This window comes from Pinus tabuliformis, chromosome 2_2 (assembly GCF_031772625.1).
Source record: "Pinus tabuliformis cultivar Carrire ecotype Pingquan chromosome 2_2, CPIR1, whole genome shotgun sequence".
In the NCBI taxonomy this organism is placed as follows: domain Eukaryota; kingdom Viridiplantae; phylum Streptophyta; class Pinopsida; order Pinales; family Pinaceae; genus Pinus; species Pinus tabuliformis.
The window spans coordinates 992,240,012-992,261,235 of NC_142300.1; positions in this window are offsets into that span (position 1 = coordinate 992,240,012).

The following is a 21,224-nucleotide window of genomic DNA, read 5'->3' on the forward strand; positions in this document are numbered from 1 at the left end:
GAAGGGTAATGGCTTAGCAGTTTTCTTTTTTCCCATATAAGCAGAATTGAAAAACAGTTTATTCCATGGTGGTTTGTGGAATCTTGTTGAGGATCGGTCACTATCATCAGCACTTTCCCCTCTAGCTGCTTCATAGCCATCGCTGGTAGACCTTTGGAGCTTGGGACCTTTAGTAATAATGCACGAAGGAGCTGTTGAAATCGTTGATATGGATTGCTTTTGAAGGGTATACATGCTCTCTCCTCAGCGTTCTATTCTGATTCTAACTTTGGGTATATTCTTCTGTAAGTAGGAGGGCTTCTTTACACAATGTCTAATAGAAATTTGCAATATGTTACATCTTCTTCCTTCTTGATCTTCACTTATGCTAAATATCTGAGCCCCTCCAAACAAGTAGTAACTTGTGGGTCAATGACTTTTAGTCCAAAGAGATTGCAAATATCTGATTAGTTGCATCCAGAGGATGAAGTAGATAAGAATGATGTGAATCGACAATGCCATTTTCCAAAGGTAGAGCATTATTTGTTGAGAAGTGTCTATTGAAGATATAGGAGAAGACATGGATATCAGAGTTTCCTCCTCAATGATGAAGCTATAATAAAACTAATGTTTTTTTTTTTTTTTTTGAATGTTGAATTCATTTTTACTAAACATAGTATCACTTATATATAAATAAATATATATATATATATATATATATATATATATATATATAACCTTTAGACTTTCTGCTAAGTCAAAAATGTAAAATGTAAAGAAATCCAGTGACAGGTTTCCTTTTGAGATCTAACTGAAGAAGGGTGGATTTGTTTGACTTGTTGGAAGGAAATAATAATGTCACGCACATTTAAAGCGTGCACTATGCAGTTCAACTGGATGAAATTAACAGGCAACAAATGATACAGAAAGAAATTGGACTTTCTCGAAAATAGAATATAATCTAACAGGAAAAGTCATTTAGATAATGAAATGGATCCACATAATAGCACCCATAACAAGCCAAAAGTGACTCAGATCTTATAGACAATTGTTTTTGCATTAATCCCATTTTTGGGAAGTCTATATTCATATCAAGAAGGTTTGAAATTTGATGAGGATGACATAGAAACCCAAGAATAGGCTATATACCTGGTTAGATTGTTGTTAAAAGGAATATAAACCGACTTTCATGAATGGAAGGTATTATCATAATCAAATAACATTTTACTTATCAAAGCTAATTTGATTAAATAAAAAGGTCATGATGCACCTAACCACCTTCAACGGTGTCATAATCATTCTAAAGAAGGAAGGATTTGAGGTATAGTGCAATCTGAAACTTCAGGAATTTTTTCCCTCCAATATGTTTCTTTTCTGTTAGTTTTTGAACTTGGGACTCTGTGGAGAAGTTAAGCTTTTTGTATACACTTTTATGTCTTCAATTGTGTCATTGCTCATTTTTGCAAGCTTCCATACATAAAATTATCTAAAGCGAGTGCTATATTTTTACATATTTATTTGGCAATATGCCTAGCAGATGTGTTGATCAATATTTGCAAACTCCCTCAACTACCAAAGACTTGAGATTGTCAGCACAGGAGATTCCAAACAAATCTTCAGAAACAGAGATGGAACATGTCTCCTTCCCAAGGCATGCCTGCACAAAAAATAATTATGTTAGCAAACCTTCAGTTATCTCCCTCAATCAGAATAGTGTATTGATGAATTGCATACCTTTTCTACAATGGAAGTTGAATTCACCGCATGGCAAGAGCCCTTGATAAAGATATTGCTTCTTTATTCTTCTAGTGTGCCCAGGGTCAGGAACTGAAGTAGACATGTCCTCCAAGATTTCTGAATCAAAGTGGGATTGTCTGTCCACCCCAACTTGAGTTTTGAATTTACACATCTCTTTCCTTATTTCTGGTAGAACTACATTACAGTATGTGGCAACTTAGTCATGATAAGAAAATCCTCACTCCTCTCTGCCTCCTCCCCCACCCCTACAACGCATTTGCTTCCTAGGTGACATGTCTAAAACTGAGAGGGCACACCTAGCGTGAATACCTCTTCATGCAAAATAAAAATAAATAAAACCAGACATCCATAATAGAGCCAGAGCTCCAACCCACTAGATCACCTCAGAAACCTGTGATAGAAACCCCATACTCAAGGGAATCACCTGGGTGTTGTATAATAGTCACGGAAGCCTCTAAAAAGGGCCCCTTCCCCAACACTATTAAAGATATTCCAAAACACACATAGTACAGTGAACCCAGGTCACGAAAAGCTCTCAGACACCTAGGAAGTCAAGACCAAAGCAACCCTCTAGCCCAAACCTTATGATTCATCAGATGATGCTCATTAAGATTAACACAAAATTTAGCAACAAAACTAGACATTACAAATGCAAGGAGACCCTCTAGCGAAAGATGCAGATAGGCTGCCGAAACTTCCTAATCCAAATAAATAGACTTAAACAAAACCCCCCATCACAAAGAAATTAGACCTACAACCTCAGACCCTACCCGAGTTCTTAAGTCAAAAGAAAATTCTAGATAATGAAAGGAATCAATGTGAATTCCAACACATGGGGCTGAAAGTGAAGCCCACACCAGCCCGCCACATGCCAAGGTTCCAAGCACCAAACCAGAGACCCCATCACTAAAGATACTCCACTCTTTCCACCAACACCTTCGTAGGCCATATAGCCCTATCTTCATCGTCACTACCACAGACCCAAACAAGAACATAGAGCACCATTCACCACTAACTAGAACAAAAAGCACACATAGGGAGGTTAAGGACCTAGCCTCGCCTCCTACTCTTAATCCACCACTCATTGCTCCACAAGATATCGTTTGGTGAGGCTTATTATGAGTCGAAGTCATCCAAGGTCTTGCATGTGAATGCATGAAGGGGGCTAGCTATGCCCCCCTCTTCATATATGTACATCACATTTGAGGGTGTGTCACATTAACACCACCATTGCAGACAAATTGTCTATACATAGATAGATAGATAATGTGCACATCACTTTAAAAATTAAATTATAAAAATTATAAAACATGTCAACAAAAAATATAACATATATAACTATAAGTATTATTAAGATTTTTTCTATATATAGAAATGTGAATTTATATAAATATAAAGAATATTATTAAGAGCTAGCATAGATCCATTTTAATCTATGACTAAGCATTAAGAGGAATCAAATCCCTCTAGATGCAAATTGTTTTGTAAGTTAGTATCCATAAGATATTTTCTGCTAAATACATATATTTTTGCATATATATATAGAGCCAAATAGGCAATGCAAAGATAAATACAAAAATTAAATAGACATTTAAAATTTATTATTAAAAATTCTAAAACAAATACTGTTAAAAAATAATATAATAAAATTTCTAAAATAATTTAATTATAATATTTAAAACTAAATTTCTAACCTTTATTTAATAATTAAATTAAAATAAACACACTTACTACATAAATTAAAAAAACATATTATTTTATCTATTTTATTTTATATACATTTCAATTAAAAAGATTAATTATTACCGTTTTCATATACACACTATTATATCATCTTATTAAATAAATAAATGACACGATAAGATTCAATACTAAATATTGAGCATTAAACGTCATTACTTAAAAAGTATAAAATTCTGTCCATTCTATACTTTTCGGTTGGCTTTTCAAATCTTACAACCAACAAATAAGAATTCAATTTTACCATTTTACCACTCTTTACCATTTCAATTTTTTTCCCTTTGAAGACTACCACGGTACCACACACCGTGGGCGTAAGGGTAACGTTGTACGAGTGAATTGATAGGAATTTGATTCTACAATTTCCCCATACTTTCTTTTTCTCTGTCTGTCAACCCACCCACTCCATCGAAAAGGAAATTACAGTGAGTATTAAATATATGCGAAAATTTCCTTAACAATTAAGTCCTTTAAACAAAAATGGTTGATGCTCATCAACACTTTTTCAAATCAAGATGAAAATCACTAACAAAAAGAAAATGTTCACACTTGATACATAAAAAAAAATTAAAGTGTCAAAAATAGCCCTCTAAAAAAATGTGTTGATGCTGCATCAACACTTTTCAAAATCAACATGAATATCACTAACATTTAAAAAAATGTGTTGATGCTACATCAACACTTTTCAAAGTTAGCATGAAAATCACTAACATCGAAAAAAACATGTTCATACTTGATACATAAGAAAATTTAAAGTGCCAAAAATATGCGAAAAAGAAAGTGTATTGTGGCATCACCACTTTTCAAAATTCGGAGATATTTTGCTACCTCAAAAACACGGGTACCAGTATATTTTCTCGTTTGATCGGTAACTATGTTATGGGAGTGGGAATTGAATTTGGCACAGTTGTTATTGTGTTCATTACTTGGGACAAAGAAAGATATTGGGTGGTGGGTTTTCATTCCAAGAACATATAAAGACCTTTTTATGGTCTTTATCGATTTCCTACATAGTTAAGTGACACTTATCCATATATTTGACTATCTTGTATATATAATGTCACTTAATGATATAGTGTTTGAATTTCATTTCCTCGATATGCTTTGATGTCTTAGCATATGTAATGTCATTTGATGGTATAGTGTTTGTAAGTGAGTGAGAGGGTGGCACATATGAGTACTTTCATAGGTCTTTCAAGGACCCCTTGGGAAGGTAGGACTGAATCATGCAACTTTCTGACTTGTGTTTCGTTTTGCTCATCATCAACTATTTATATATTTGGTTGTTATATACAATTGGAACTACTATTTCATCTTTCTATATATGGCTTTAAACTATTCCTCTAACCATCAATTGTTTCTTTTGAAATACCAAATAGTTTTTTTAATAAGAAGCTGTAACAAAATGTAATTTTTTGATCATTTGAAAATCAATGAAACTTACATTTTTTTCTTTTGAAAAAAAATAATGTTTGCATGTGGGTAAATTACCTTATAAAAGAATGTAAAATAAAATTCATTTGTGAATATGCTTAGACATCTTAGAATATATAATGTCATTTAGTGTTATATTGTATGTATGTGGATGAATTATCTTAATGTAAAATAGAATTTAAAATTTTTCTTTAAATTTTTGTTAATGATATAGTATTTGAATTTCATTTGTCCATATGCTTTGACGTCTTAACATAACTAATGTCATTTAATAGTATAGTGTTTGTATGTGGATAAATTACTTTATAAAAGAATGTAAAATATAATTTGAATAATTTGTTTAATTTGTTGTTAATGATTAATATACAAAATATATAGGTAGAGCAAAGTGGAGACTCATTTTAAGCATATCATTATTGTAAAATTTTGATTATTAGAAAACTTTGTAATAATTAATAACAAATATTTAATATGAATTTAGAAAAGACATATCCATTTTGGCAAAGAAAATTTTGAAAAAAATTTACACCTCAATCATCTTTATGATATTTGATAAATTCAAAATTAAATAAATTTATACTTGTTTAATTTTTAAAAAATAAAAATTAGATACTAATTCACACATCTAACATACCCTTATAATGAGTGCTCTTCTCAGTGTGTGTCAATGGTTAACCTAATAATATATTAAACTATCTATATTTTCTCAATACTTTAATACCCTTATAATGAGTGCTCTTCTCAGTGTGTGTCAATGGTTAACCTAATAATATATTAAACTATATATATTTTCTCAATACTTTAATCCCTGAGAAGTATTTTTCATTTTAAATTTATTAAAGTTCTATATATATATATAGATAAATATATAACATAGACTTGACTCCTGAAAAGTAGTGGGGATTTTTTTTCAAAGAACGGAGAAAATCAAAGTATCTACTTACTTTTACTTTTCTGCCTTGGAGCCTCCTCCAAAGCGGAATTGTTTTGAAAGCACATGAGTGATATCAATGGTTTCACCTGAGTGATATCAATGGTTTTCCCCGTGTTTTGTTTTAAATTATATATATATATTCTAATTTATTTTTAAGAAATATAATTTAATTTATATAAAGTTAAAAATAAAATATTAATTTTTAATCCATTTTGATAGATGTTAAAATTTTACACATAATTTAAACTTTACAAAATTAAAATTTATGTTTGTCATTTTCCATTTGTATTAGCTTATTACACATAATTGGAAATATATAGTTACTCAAGCTATTTTATTTTTAAACTATTAATATTGCAAGAAAAGCATGAATGCCTTAAGATGGTGAATTATTAACTTCTTATTAATAAATCTAATTTTAGGATTCTTTTAACAATAAAATATTTTTTTCCGAAGGAAAAATGGAAAAGTTATAATTATTTTAAATTAATACTAATTTATAATTTAAAAAACTTTTATTTAATATTATAATATATTATATTGATATAAGATTTGCATATGTAAGATTTTAAGGGAGAATATGATTTAAAAGTAATTTATAATCTAAGATTCATTTTAATCACGGGTTTAGTTTAGAGGATCATATCTCTTGAGGTATAAACTTTTTTTCTAGCAAAAATAACTGGGCCTAATGGTTAAGAGCATGTGTTTCCTCTTAAGAGGTCACAGGTTCAAAACCAAAGGGGGGTAGAGTATGTATGTCTTCGTAGACTTAGTAGTTGCGCGGAGGTGGGTCTTGGCTGTGACCTTAAAAATGGATATTATTTATTATTATAACTTGAAAAAAGGTTTATATATTGAGAGGATTGATTCCTCTTAACACTTGCTAAATTTGTGATAAAAATGGATTTACACACATGAAACATGGCCAAATGTAGAGTAATGAAATTACTTTAAATGTTTTAACCAAAAACCATCTTAAGCTTGGATCTCTCAACCATTAAGAAGCATGAAAGCTCTAGTTTTCAAAGTTTTGCACTCTATAAGAAAATTGCACCTTAGGAGATTTGATACATTTGGACCCTTGATAGATCCAGATTTAAAATGAATCTATGTTGCTAGTTACTATATCCAAATAAAATAGTCTAATTAATAATTTTTTCTATCCTTTTTTATGAAAAAAAAAAAAAATAAAATAAAATAAAATATTCTACTCAATTTTGCTCCCATTCTATATCTTTTAGAATTCTAAGTGTAAGTTTATGTGAATCTTAATCCCAAATATTTTTAAAAACATTAAATTCATTTATACATTAAAAAAATACAGTTTAAGTAACTGAAATCATAATCTTTCTCAAAATTATATCATGAGCAAAATATTTACTAATTAAATTACACCTATGCAATTCTTATTATCATAAAATTGTAAAGGTGTTATACATTTAATTGTTTTACTTTCTAGGTTATACTTCTTGATTCTTATAACTTTATGCACCTTGAACCATTCATAAAATCCAACTATAATTTTTTACAAGACATTTAAATAAAAATAAAAATAATATTTAAGATGTATAACTAGCATTTGCACCAGATGTTGCAAAGGAAACTCGGTAAGGCATAAATTTGAGGAACAATCGCAACATAGGAATGGGAAAATCTAAATAAGATGCAGAGATGGTTAGCGTTTTTTTGTGTTTCCTCATACGGTTGATGCACACAATTTTTTTGACATGATGAGTATATTGGACCTTGCTAATAGAGCATCTGCGCTATTTAGGTTGTCAAATGATCATGATGTTGATATTAGGATATTTACATGTTTCTAGATGATATAAGATATAATAATAAAATACAGATTTTTGTGGTTGTCTTTATTACATTATGTAGATTATGAGCATTGATCCATTTCATGATGACCGAAATGGTTACGAGCAATCAAAACCTTCTACATATATCAATGCACCTTTAGTAGGCTCCCTTGCTTATTTGAATTCTAGTTTCGGATTCTATGTACAGGTAGGTACATGATAAAGGAGCCATTCTAGTTTATCATTCTAGTTTCAGTGTCAGGATGGAAGAATGAGCCATTCCATTTGGCTAAGTTTTGAACCGGGGCCTCTTTTTGTTTGCAATTTTTTAGAGTAGCTATATTTAGATGGTTAACGTTTTTTGTGTTTCCTCATATGGTTGATGCTGGCAGTTTTTTTGACATGATGAATATATTGGACTTTGCTAATAGAGCTTCATGTATCAACTATGCAAAGCAGTAGCTCATTTTCATAGCCATGGAGTTATGCACAGGTGATGCTTGAGATATATTCAAATTATAGTTTCAATGTCCTTCAAGAATACCTCTCATTACACCTTTCCCAGTGATTGGTTGCATTCTTTTCTCTGTTGTCTGACTTGCTGTTTTTAGTTTACTCACACTGTATGGTAGCATACTTGTCTAGTAGCATAATGGCTTAACAATTTCTTTTTTCCCATATAAGCAGAGTTGAAAAGCAGTTTATTCCATGGTCGTTTGTGGAATCTTGTTAAGGATCAGTCACTATCATTGACACTTTCCACTCCAGCTACTTCATACCCATCACTGGTAGACCTTTGGAGCTTGGGACCTTTAGTAATAATTCATGAAGGAGGTGCTGAAAGCGTTGATATGTATTTCTTTTTAAGGGTATACATGCTCTCTGCTCAACGTTTTATTCTGATTCTAACTTTGGGTATATTCTTGTGTAAGCAGGAGGGCTTCTTTACACAATGTCTAATAGAAATTTGCAATATGTTACATCTTCTTCCTTCTTAATCTTCACTTATGCTAAATACCTGAGCCCCTCCAAACAAGTAGTAACTTGTGGGTCAATGAATTTTAGTCCAAAGAGATTGCAAATATCTGAGTAGTTGCATCTAGAGGATGAAGTAGATAAGAACAATGTTAATCAACAATGCCATTTTCCAAAGAAGTAGAGCATTATTTGTCTAGAAGTGGCCATTGAAGATATAGGAGAAGACATGAATATCATACTTTCCTCCTCAATGATGAAGCTATAATAAAACTAATGTAAAACTAATGTTTTATTTCTGAATGTTGAATTCATTTTTACTAAACATAGTATCACTTATATATAATAAAACCTTTAGACTCTCTGCTAAGTCAAAAATGTAAGATGTAAAGAAATCCAGTGTCAAGTTTCCTTTTGAGATCGACCCAAACTAATGTTTGAGTTTGTGTTTTTTTTTTGTTTTTTGTTTTTGTTTTTCTCTTCTAAATGTTGAATTCGTTTTTACTATAGAGAGTATCACTTATATATATATATATATATATATATATATATAACCTTTAGACTTTTTGCTAAGTCAAAAATGTAAAATGTAAAGAAATACAGTGACAAGTTTCCTTTTGAGATCGACCTGAAGAATGGTGGATTTGTTTGACTTGTTGGAAGGAAATAATAATGTGGCGTACATTTAGTTCAATTGGATAAAATTCGCAGGCAACAAATGATATAGAAAGAAATTGGACTTTCTCGAAAATAGAATATAATCTAACAGGAAAAGTCATTTAGATAATGAAAGGGATCCACATAATAGCACCCATAACAAACCAAAAGCGACTCAGATCTGATAGATGACCGTTTGCACATTAATCCCATTTTTGGGAAGTCTATATTCATGTTAAGAAGGTTTGACATTTGATGAGGATGACATAGAAACCCAAGAATAGGCTATATACCTCGTTAGATTGTTGTTAAAAGGAATATAAACCAACTTTCATGAATGGAAGATATTGATGATGATGATGATGATAATGGTTAACGTACACTGAGACCAAACTTTGGTCTATTGGACCTAAAGAAACAAATTATTTAGTTTGATTGAAGATTTTATTCCTATGCTCAAAAAGCTTGGAGAGAAGCCTCCCGAGCTCACTATAATTTTGACATCGTAAAAGGCTAGGAAGGTTAGTGTTGCGACAGATATTATGAAACTAAGATCTAATGTGGTTGTGCGTGAGGCACTCTAAGAGGAAGTGGTTTTCATTCTCGATGTTCCTACTCTCACAGAGATGGCAGATCCTTTCCATCCATGGTGTTTTAGGAACTTCCCAACGACCTATTTCACTATGGAGCTCATAAGAGTTTGTTCTAATCTTCGCTATATTAATTTTCTTCTTTGAGCTAGTTAAAACAGAGAGATACTTTTGATATTCTAGGGTGGGGTTGATGACCTTCTTATAATAACTTAATTTTCTTTTAGCTGCTAAACCTTTCTCACAACACATTTTTTCTTTGAACTTAGAAGTAACAATATTTTTAATGTTATTAATGTTTTGCAATGCATCATTCTCATTGATCTCCCAATGGTTTAACCAGGCCCTCATGTCTTTATATGACCCCTGCTTGAGCCTTAGGTGGTTTTGGCTGGAATTTAAAGCTCGCTTAGGAAGTCTATGATCTCCTATGTTATTGAGTTTGTGTTTGTACAACAGCAGCCTAGTCATAGCCAGGCTCACAATAGGGGAAAGACCCACTTCTATAAGGAGAATAGGATAAGGTGTATTGCTTTTAATTTTCAGCTTATACGTTATAAAACGCTTCTGGATTTGTGGTGAGCACCAGTATTGCAGCAATAATGCTGCAACTCCTGGGCTTCCTACTTTACTTTTATCAACCTGGTAGTTCGTAACAAACTTGGAAGCGACGGTGATGTATGCACAAGTACTAGTTCTTACTGTAGGTTGTCACTTGGTCAACTGGTGCAAGATCACTAGGAGCTCAAGCCAACTTCTATGGATTCAGAAGAAGCTCTATCTGTGATGAAAGAAAGGAAAGCTTACTCTACAGAGGCTACTATACTTGCAGAAAGGAAAAGAAGACTGAAATGTAAAGTAACCCTAGCAAACCCTACTACTAATCCTACTTTTGCAGAAAGAGAGATGAAAACCATGAAATGAATGTCATTACTTAATCTAGGAAGTAAACAACATCTACTCAAGTTGTTTCTAGAAGGAAACAAGAAAAAAACATATTTTAGATTTTTATGTATTTTATGTGAAATTGTCATGCATGTAATTTATTTGTTTGTGAATGTGGCAGTGATTTGGTGGCGATGGAGGGTGACTTTGGGATTTGCAGAGGTGTAGGATGGTGTGGATGGGTCCTAGAAGTCCTCAAGAGGCCTTTTGGAGGCTTTTCCTGCAATCGGATTTCAAACAGGAACCTACAGGAAAATCTACAGGAGGTTGCAGGGGATCTATAGGAGGTCTACATGAGGTCTACAGGAGGATGCCGAGAGATGTTTTGGAGGTTTTAAAGGTAGGAAAGCAAGTGGAAAGGGTAGCTGAAGGCTAGGATGGTGTGTTAAGGTGTATAGAGTCCATCAAGAATGATTGGGAGAGAGAAAGATGGTCGGATTTGTTCAAGGAAAGAGAGGAAAGTCTGTGGAAAAGTGCAGAAACTAAGGTAGATTTGGAATGAATGTTGGGCGACCTGTGGGGGCATAGATCAAAGAGAGATTGTGATGGCTGATTGGCTAAATTGTTGTGAGGAGAGATTTGTTGCAGAAGACCTGAAAATCGAACAATGAGATTAAGCAAGCAAGGAAACTAGACACACCAAAAAACAGAATTTTGCATCAAGCTAGTCTAAACTCTAATCTAGGAAAGTAAATGTTGAGGAATGCTATAATGAGAAAGCATGGAAGGAAACTTATTGCAAGACAGAAATGAGCATGGTGAAAGAGATCTAAAGCAAAGCATTAACCTTCTAACGAACTACAACACTAGAGAATCTATGGAAAAGGCAAATCTGTGTTTTTTGTGGCAGCAAGAGGGTCTTGGCCTCAGTTCATGGTACAAAAGGGAGGAAAGGAGGCCAAGGCTCTGTTGATGGCCCTTTTGTATCTTCTTCTTATCACTATTCAACCTGCTATAGAAAACTTGAATGGAAACAACCTTCTAAATCACCAAAAGCAACCTATTCTTAACCAAGAAAGAAATTTTATCCAACAGCAACTAATTCATAAACTGAAACAAAACATATAAATACAAACAAGAGGAGCTTTACTGCTTGGATTAGGCCTTAACCCAAGAGCTTCAGCCCTCTGAGGTAACTCAGTGCTAGCTCAAGAAAGGTCTCATCTTCATTATCAAATAATAATAGGATTACATGAAACTGTCAACAAAAGTAAGCTCTAAGTTGAGCAGAGCAAAGTTGCAACAAAAATTCAAAAATTTGACTAACTTCCTAATGAGGCCCTAGGCCTCTCTACTTATACAACTGAAGCTTCCAACGACTTCCTTAAAATCAGGGAGGCTCGGCTCCCAAAACTCGAGATAAACATAAGTCATCCTCCACTTGCTCGGTTGCCTCTTTAGTGCATTGATGTGGTTGTTTGTGCTCCGAGCTGCATGATGGAGAATTCGAAGTGGGAAGTCATAAATGAGGGGGATACCCTCCTATAAATCCTCTCCCTTGTCTTCTTCGAATTATTGGTGCCAATTGTCCATGAAATCTTTGACTTTATCTCCAAAATTGAACAAAAATCTGCATTAAACACATATTAGACTCCATCGCATAATGACCAACCCAAATCACTCCATAAGCATAAATATAATAAAAAAACATGCAATAATTTAAGAGAATGGTTGATTAAGCTATGTTAGGAGGCAAAATGAGCCCATATAATTACCCATTTATGGGGCTCATCATCACCCCCTACTGAAGGTGTTGCTCATCCTCTGAGCAACTTAGTCCATTTCCTCATCTTTGATGGCCTGGGTGGCCTCCCTAACATCCCATGCTTCTGCTATGATATCCCCTTCTTTGTCATGGAATCCTGCCTTTCTGTCCACCTCCTCCCATTGATGTTGCTCCTCTTCCTCTTTTCTGCCTTCTAGCAAGCCTAGCAGTAGTGGGGGACTCAATTTGAGGCCAATCCAATTGACCTTTAAACTTTGTAGGGAGCGCTTGTACATTGGCACTCTCCTCAGTGCCTCTTTCATCCTGGTTGGGGAGTGATACTCCCTAATCCACAAACTATGTGGTAAGGAGTTACACCTCCTCATACAAGCATGTACATAGTCATCCCCAAGTAATCTTTCCATATCATCAAAATGTGCAATGACTTGTGCTTGGTCACTGATATATCTTGGGGTGATTTGAGGATTATTGGCAAGCAGTTAGTGTGTGCTGATGAGAGCCATGGGATCTAATGGCTCTGCTCTGATCATTAGGGGCTCAGTCTACTACTTTATCATTAACTTCCTGATCTCTGCTGCCCTTAATTCCTCATGATTCATCCATGATGCCATGGCCATTAGTTGCATGTCCCCTAGCCTAGCATTTGGGTCCCACACATTCATGTCTTTTAGGGCCATGTTATGTAAATAGAATTATGCTATTTTTGCCTTGTCCTCTGATGAACTTTGGTCACATAGGTCCATAAATTGTATGTAATCTTGAAAAGGCATGGTGCCTCTCTGTGCCAAAGTCTTTAACTAAAACTGCAGCCATTGGTCCTTGAGGTATAATCCATATGATTTTTCTGGTGTTCTGCATTGCAGTGCCTCCATGGATCAGCTGGCCATGCATGCCAATTGTGTCTCTTTTTCTTGCAGCTATTTTTTTAGCAATTCATTTTCTGTTTGAAGGTGAGTTCTTATGATTGCTTCTCTATGTCTGGCAGCACTTAGTTCTCTGCCCATTTCTCTAAGTTGATTCTCCATATGGCCAATATCCTCAACTCCCTTGGATTTGGAAATTTGCATCCATCTATGGCTTCTTATTCTTTCTTTCTCCAACTCAAAGAAAAGTGGGATTGCAAACTTCTGTGGAATGATTCTTCCCCCCTCAAGAATATTGTAGTAAGAGCCCAAATTAGGCTGGGGGTCAGGATCTTGAGCCTCTGTTGCTTCCTCCTTCCCTTGTGACTGTCCTTCTAATCTCTTTTCAAAATTTTCGGTGCCTCTCGTAGACTTGTTTTTGGGTCCTATAGTTCTACTTTCCCTTTCCATGTAGGAGACCTAGGAGTCCCTCTTTCATAGGTGATAGGTGCCTTGGATGGGGATGATTTTTCTTCGGCAGAGGGTGAATCTTCAATAAAAGTAGGCACCTTAGAAGAAGGCTGGGGTTTCCCTATTTTGATCCTTGTGCTCTTCCTAGCCCTGAAATACATTGAGGGCTGCCTCTTCCTCTTTTGCTTTGGTTTAATTGGGGTGATGAGGGCAGTGAGATCAGCTGCTGCCTCTCTCTTTAGGGTCTCAGGAGACACTTCTGTCTTTTCTGCCCTTTTTTCCTCTCCTTTTGTCTTCTGTGTCTTTGCTGGTCTTGTTTCCTCTTACTCTATTTTGGTTTCTTCCTCCTCTGGTTTAGTTTCCTTCGTCTCTGTTTTGGTGTCTTCCTCTCCCTCACTATCAGAAGGACTGAGATCATATGTGAGGGCCTTTATATTATCTTCTGCTGTCATGTTTAAGAAGATTTCCCATGCTATGGGGATTGTGAAGGTATGGAGGGCTTCTTCCACTAACAATTTAATTAACTCATGGTGAGCCAACTAATCTAGACCTCCTGCCTTCAACATAATGTTGGATTCTATGAGGGACTGTAGGAGAAAATAGGGGATGCTGAGTTTCTGAGGTGTTGGAGTGTCCATGCCATATCTCAGCTCATGGAGAAGTCTAAAATGGTAGCCATAAACTATGCTATACCTCCCTTCACAAGAAATATATTTAATAATCTGGTAACTGACCTCATCCCAAGGGTAAGGTATGCTCGTCCTCCTAATGCCATTTTTGTCCTCTATAGGATGCTCATTATTTTGGAAGAAGGTTTTCTTGGCAACCTGTCCAATTGGATTTTCATCTTTGCTCCAAGGTAATCCAATAGGAAGGGTGGTAACCCTGCTGATGAATTCTGGGGTGATTTCCAGGGAGAGACCTCTCAAAGTAACAATGGCATGGGTCCTTGAGTGAGGGACTAAAGAAAGGGCAAACTCCTGGGCTCCTTCCTCATGAATTCCTTAGTCATTGTGCTTATACCCCTTTTTAATACCCCAGGTAGAGATGGAGACAAGAATTTTGAAGTAACAGGAAAACAGAGGAAAAACTATGTTTTTTTTTAAAACAGGCAGAAATTTTTTATGTAATTTCTCTCCTTCTATGGACTCAATTTCTCCTTAAAATTATGTCATTCCTTGCACATATTGATATTCAAGGTGGGTATGCACAGAATCTACCTCCTCAAGCCAGAAATCGATCAAAAACCTCGTGTTTTCTCCTTAAAAACAACGTATTGTCCCTCCTGTAGAACTGCCTGTAGGTGCTCCTATAGAACCTATAAGTGCTCCTGTAGAATGCCGATAGCAGGAGGATGGATGAAAGTGATGGAGAACGATGGTTTTGAGGCTATAGGGGTTAGCATAGAGCTTTCTTCAGCTAAGTGGACGAGGATGAAATGGAAGAAAAGGTGGTGAAGGAATTTCGAGGAGGAGTACTTATGTCTTCTTTGAGATATTTTTGGTGATGGGGTGAGTTGGAAAAAAGGGTATGTTGCCATATATGGACCATTCGTCCCCACTGCCCTGTCATTATGGCTCTTTCCTGTAATCACTTCCCATCATTGCATCGGAGTTTGTAGGCGCTCCACTACCTCTCCTTTAGATTTTTCTTTGAGTTGACTAGGCACACATGTGGTGGCATCTTTGAATGAGCGCAGTCAACTGGATGAGGGTGGACAGTTAACTGGCCACCTTTTCTCATTCAATCCTAACCATCTCATTCTCTTATGCATATTTCCCAATTACACAGATGCAATAGAGGATAGGGTTAGTCACTTACCTGCGAGTCAAATGTATGTGTTGTGAGGCATTTTTGGTTCCTTTTGCTGCTGCATGTTTGTATTTCCTCTGTTTTATGCTTTCTGCTCCCTGATGTGTGGCTTGTTTGCTTTGTGTAGGCATCCTCTGGCTAGATCTGGCTTTAGTTGTCCCCTTCAATCCCATTGTTGCACTTCTTTTGCTGATGTGGCTTTATTTTAATGGGATCAGCTGCTACAGGAATTCCTACAGGAGCTCTTGTAGCTGCTTCTCCCTTTAAAATTTTTAGCTGATTTTTGTGTTGGGAGCTATGAGGATGATACCAGGGATGCTAATGAAGATGAAGAGGTACTTGGTAAGCTGTAAGCGAGACTTGAAGGTGCTTCTCCCTTTAGTTTTTGGTTTCTTTCTAAAAAACTGGTTTCTGTGTTTTTTTGATAGGAAGGAAAAAATGATGATGACAAGGTGGTGCAGATGTGGAGTGGATGGAAAAGAGGGTGGATAGTTGTAGGAGGGTCTACCTACTCTTCATGAAACTTCCCAGCCTCCCAAACTGCTTTTTGGAACCATTTCTAGCTCTTTGTGATTTCTACAAGAGCCTCCTGTAGAACACATAGGGTGTCCTGTAGAACACACAGTTTCCCGAAAAAACACAGTGGGGTGGAAGAAAGGTAAGCAATTATGGAGATGAGTGTGGGGGAGATGAAATAGGCTCTATGGCATCTTCTGTTGCTCCCAGTGGTCCACCTGTAACCTGTAATGCACATTAAAATTCAATTATCGTTTCCTTCTTTTCTCTATTTTTTTTCTTGTCTTTTTTTTTTTTTGAAAGACAACTAGGGCGCCTCAAAGAGGTTTTCACCCTATTCCCTGCCCTAGGTGCCTCCAAGGGAGGTCTTCACCCAGGGATCTTATTCTCTTTGTTTTCTTTTTTTGCATCACTGGGCTGCCTCAGAAGAGGTTTTCAACCCAATGATGGGACTCAAACGCCTCATGGATGTTTTCACTTGAGTCCTTATTATTTTTCTTTTTTTCTGCTCCCTCAGTAAGTGGGTGAAGTGGGGACTAAGACCTACTCAACTGCCATCACTTTCTTATTCAGATCTTTAATGAACTCTTGCTTGGAGAGGGGCTTCTTCTAAATCTTCAACCTATGTCCATTAACAAGCATGGGGATGGCTTCCTCATCAATGGTTATGATTAGAACTAAACCATTGTCATTGAATTTTTCCACAGTGTAGGGTCCCAGCCATCTTGTCCTCAGCTTGCCTTTGAAGTCTTCAAACCTTGAGTCATAGAGTAGTGCCCAATCTCCCTCTTGGAATTGCTTCTCTTTGATATTTTTGTCATGCCATATTTTCCTCTGAAGCTGAACTACCTCTGTGTGGAGAAGGGCTTGCAATCTTTGTTCATCCAATCCATTGAGCTAGATTAGTCTTTCTTTTTGTGCATGGCTGAGGTCTAGGTCCAACTGAGTGTCATTCTTATTGTATTGTATTCAAATTCTATTAACAACAAATCCTTCTTCCCATAGACCAGTTCATAGGGTGTGAACCCCGTGGTGGTCTTCCATGTTGTGTTGTAGGCCCAGGTGGCCTCAACTAGTCTATCCGACCAATCGTTTCTGCTGCTGCTCACTACCTTGGTCAGAATTCCTTCCAAAGCTATGTTAGTGATTTCCACCTGCCCATTGGCTTGTGGATGGTAAGGGGTGGAAGTCCCGTGCTTGATTCTATGATGTGTGAGCAGGTCTTCAATTACATTGGAAGTGAACTGACTACCTTGATATGTGACCAATTTCCTTGAATACCTGAACTTGTAGAATATGTTTTCTCTCAAAAAATCAGCTACTTTTTCTTCTGTTGCTGCCTTGATTTCTTTTGTTTCTGCCCACTTTGTTAGGTAATTGGTGCACATAATGATGTATTGCTTCTGTTTTGAAGGAGGGTTGATAGGACCCACAAAGTCCATGCCCAACTTCTCAAATGGCTCAAAAGTCACTTGAGGTTGCATGGGCATCTCATCCTTTGGAGTAGGTTTCCCCATCCTTTGACACCGATCACATTGGCTGGTGTTTCTTCTCACATCTTGATGAAGAGTAGGCCAATAGTAGCCTGCTTGCCAGATTTTGAAGGTAGTTCTTTTTGTTGCAAAGTGACCTCCACAAGGGCCATCATGACAAGTCAGGAGGATGTCAAAAAATTCCTCCTCCTTGACACATATTCTCAAGATCTGATCTGAGCTAAGTTTGAAGATATTACACCCAATCCAAGTGAAAGGGGTGCTTTTCCTCACGATCTTGCTTTTCTCTTTTGAGGGCAAGTTAGGTGGAAACTGTGCTGAAACCAAGTAATTTGCTATATTAGCAAACCATGGAGAGAGTACTGAGATGGCAAACAGGTGTTCATCTAGCATTTGACCATCCACCATTCCTTCTTCACTTGCAGGCAAATTTACTCTAGACAAAAATTCAGCAACAACATTTTCTTTACCAGGCTTATCAACAATGGTCAAATCAAACTGCTGCAGTAGAAGCAACCATCTAATAATGCGAGCATTCGCATCCGGTTTGTTCATTAAATATCTAATTGTAGCATGGTCAGTGTGCACAAAGGTTTGATAGCCTGTGATATAATGTCTGAACTTGTTTAAAGAATACACAATAGCTAGGAGTTCCTTCTCGGTCATTGTGTAGTTTAACTCTAACTTTAACAAATTTTTGCTTATAAAATATATGGCATAAGGTAACTTCTCATCAATTTGTCCTAAGGTTGTTCCTATAGCTTTGTTCGAGGCATCAGTGTGAATGTGGAAAGGTAGGGCCCCGTTTAGGCCTCTCAAAATTGGGGCAGTCACAAGTTTGCTCTTCAAGGTATCTAAGGCTTCTTGACAGTTTTTTGACCAAATAAATTCGACATCTTTACCTAAAAGACCAAACAATGGAGAGGCTAGCTTGTTGAAATATTTAATGAATCTTCGGTAATATTCAGCTAAGTCTAGGAAACTTCTGACATCTCTCACCTTTTGAGGAGGTGGGACCCTTTGGATGATGGCAACTTTGTTGGGGTCCACCTACAATCCTTGTTGTGATATTGCATGACCTAGCACAGTCCCTTCAATCATCAAAAAATCACATTTTTCCGACTGAGGGACAGGTTCATCTTAATACATTTGTCCAAGATTTTTCCTAGGTTAGGTAAAGCTTCTTGAAAGTCAGAACCATCAGGAGTAAAATCATCCATATATATTTCCACTACATCATGAACCAGTTCAGAAAATATACTCAATACCGCTCTCCGGAAGGTGGTTGGAGCATTGCACAAACCAAAAGGAAGGACCTGGTATGCAAAATTACCCCAAGGACAAGTGACAGTGGTCTTATCATGGTCTTTTGGGCTGATTTGAATCTGATTGTACCAGCTATACCCACCTAGGAAGGAGACATGGAAAATTTTAGGGGCGAATTTTCGCCCTTGGGCTAAATTAATGGGTTTTATATTTTTATTGGGCTAATATTTTGTATCATAGTACATTGCTACAAATCGCCTCAAATTTATTTTATAAAAAAATTAGGTATGGAGGTTAGCCCACCTTATTTTAAGGGAGAGGGTAAAAAAAGTAAATTTAGCCCTTGAAATTAGGAGTTACAATCTTCCATTCGTCCTCATTTTCAAGAAAATGTATTTATGATAGTTATAAATAAAAATATAAATACAGTGGAGGTATGGTAAATAAATAAAAGATCTTTTTATACTACTCCAAAGGTATGGTAAATAAATAAAAATACAAATAAACTATAGGTATGGTAAATAAATAAAACCTCTTTTTATATTTAGTCCATAACCCTCTTTCTATTTAAGAAGGCTAAAAAACGAGGTTTCATTTAAGTGAATCCTATGGGCCAAATACCATATTTATAAAAGAGGTATGGTAAATTAATAAAAATATAAATAAACGAGAGGTATGGTAAATAAATAAAAATATAAATAAACTATAGGTATGGTAAATAAATAAAATCTCTTTCTATATTCAGTTCATAACCCTCTTTCTATTTAAGAAGGCTCAAAAAAGAGGTTTTATTTAATTGAATCCTATGGGCCAAATACCATATTTATAAAAGAGGTATGGTAAATTAATAAAAATATAAATATAGGAGAGGTATAGTAAATAAATAAAACATTTTTTATATTTACTCCATAAGCCACCCTATAGTTACGAACACTCAAAAAATGTGTTATTTTTAGGTGAAGCTTATGGGCCAAATACCATGGGCCAAATTATTATTAATACCATGCAAAAAAACATTATTAACCCTAATATTAGTATTAATAAAAATAAAGATGGCACATGGTATTGACCCATGGTATTCACATAGAATGCAACCTATTTAAAGGCGGGAATTAAACTAGCATAGATCCATCTTTACTCTGGATCAAATATCGTGATATGCAAACTAACATAGAGTGAAAAAATATTTGATCCCTCTCGGGCTTGATAGATCAAGAGTAAAAATGGTTCTTGTAATTTAATGTCACTTAAACATTTTAACTTGGTTAAAATAAAAAAAAAAAAAAAATAAAAAACAATTATTAATTTTATTAATTTTTATAAATTACTAATAGTAGTTTTTAAGCTCGAGGTTTATGATAACCCATGGTATTGACCCATGGTATTCATGTGAACATAGACTATTTAAAGGGGAAATTCTATCAGCGTAGATCCATCTTAATTCCGGGTCTACCAAGTGCTGGGAGGGATAAATAGATTTCATCCCTCTAAGAGTGGTAGATGTGGAGTTAAGATGGATATAGGTTGGTTTTTATGATAATGAAGATATTAAATAGACTTAGGAAATTATATTGTAAAAAAAATCTTAAGGTGAATGGTTAAAGCTACATTTAGTCACTTCACAAAATTTAGTAAAAAATACTGATATCTCCATTAATATTGTTTTTTTTTATTTAACAACAACAAAAAAATTCAAAACAATGAAATCTTAACTCTTTCCGCATCACCCTCGCAGAAGAGAGATAGTCGCTGCCCAGATTTCCCACCATTTTTCAAACATTCTCAATATGATATCTTCATGAAAATGTTAAGGTACTGATCTTGGATTAGTTGTTTGAAAAATATGCTAGTTTGTACAACCTTTCATCTTCTTTGCTATTCTTAGTTTGTCGTAATGATCTGTAGGGGTTGGGTCACTGCACCATATTATCCTAAAAGGCAGAGATTGTGCACCAAAAAGGAAATTAATCCACATGTTACAACGCTGTTAAAAATGGTATGAAGGTAGTGAATTATGCTAATAAGAAATTTAGATTAGGAGAGACGTAATCAAATTTTATTATTTAATTGAAGATTTCTAATTAAAATAATAATAAATCTACATTTATATATTTATATCTTGATTGGAAGGCTTTTGACAACGGTCACTTCTTTCCATTAGATCCACTTCAGGCCCTTTGCTACTACTTCATTATATTATATAGTTGGGGCTTGCTACTTGTTAGCTTGTTGGGGTAAACAAACTTGAAGTGTTTTTTTTTTTTGTATCTCGCAGTTG